Raw genomic sequence first — 1,614 nt, forward strand, 5'->3', positions numbered from 1 at the left:
GAACTAATTTCTCCAACCTATGAATCATTATCCAATTTCTCCTCCTTTGGATCTATCCATCTTCCCCTTCATAAAATCGGGCTGAGGTATTCTTCAGATTCTTTTTAGCTTCTTTTTCCTTCTTTTGAACAACTTCCGAACACTTTTGAGACGTTTCCTCCAAACATACTTGAACATGAAGAGCATCATTGGGGGATGAGTAAATATGTTTTCATTGTATATTGACAATTCATTCTTAACTTATTTGTATGTGGGGTAAGGGGTATCTATTGAGATTTTATTATCATTCACGGGCACCGCCGCCGCTATGTTAATATGCGTGTGGTACAAACCCTAATAGGGTAATAGGTTTGAAAAGAATATCGTTCTTTTGTGGTATTCGGGCTTTTCAAGATGGCATAGGGCATACCGACATCAGTTCCCGGAAAGTCCACAGTACGACTGGATTTGGCTCATTTGGCATATGGTTTGTCATTTACCAAATCCCTGAAAACATGGTACCTATAACACCTTATATGGTGAATGTGAAATTTGCTGATTCCTCAAAATTATAGACCCTGGACCAGAAACTCTAGAAGTCGAGGTTATGATTATGTAGATGTAGATCTAATGACTCAATTTAATCTTAATATCTCTACACACTTAAGTTATATAGCCTACAATGGTATGGCTAATTCGACTGTATATTCCACTGTGGATATAGGTATCTCTAATCTCTATAAACTGAATTTCTCCATGTTGATTGAACTAGGTATTTCTTGGGGTGTTTGAAAAAAAAAATCTGGTGTGAACATCACACGACTTTCTATTACATTTGCAGAATACGTAGGTATTTGAAAAGAAATAGAAAATAAAAAAATGTAATAAAAGGGAAATTTGTTGACACAGGGGAGTATCGAACCCGCAACTTCTCAAATGTAAGTCAGAGAGTGCTAAAAGTAGCACCATTCGATTCCGCGTGAAAAATCACATGGGATCAACTATTCACATGCTTATTTGGTAACGGTTCACAAATAAAAGAGAAATTTGTTGACACAGGGGAGTATCGAACCCGCAACTTCTCAAATGTAAGTCAGAGAGTGCTAAAAGTAGCACCATTCGATTCCCCGTGAAAAATCACATGGGATTAACTATTCACTTGCTCATTTGGTAACGGTTCACGAATAAAAGGGAAATTTGTCGACACAGGGAAGTATCGAAACCGCAACTTCTCAACCGTAAGTCAGACAGTACTAAAAGTAACACCATTCGATTCGGCGTGAAAAATCACATTGACTAGAGTATTCACATCCGAATGACCAAATGTTTTCGATATCTCTTACCGTTTATACGAAATAAGGGTTAAGCAACAATCACTTTGGTTAATATCAGGATGGGTGACTATCAGATTTTTACCAAATTGTTACAGTCGCGTCCTTGGAACATAGCATACCAAATTTCATCGCTTTACGACAAAACCGTTCTTGAGATATTTTGTTCACAACCTTTTTAACATTTCCACGAAATGAGGGTTAAGCAACAATTACTTTGGTTAAATATCTGGATGGGTGATTATCCGATTTTTACCCAAATATTGTTACAGTCGCGTCCTTGGAACCATACCGGGATAGCATA

The sequence above is a fragment of the Diaphorina citri genome, unplaced genomic scaffold, assembly GCF_000475195.1.
Source record: "Diaphorina citri unplaced genomic scaffold, Diaci psyllid genome assembly version 1.1 scaffold472, whole genome shotgun sequence".
Classification (NCBI taxonomy): domain Eukaryota; kingdom Metazoa; phylum Arthropoda; class Insecta; order Hemiptera; family Psyllidae; genus Diaphorina; species Diaphorina citri.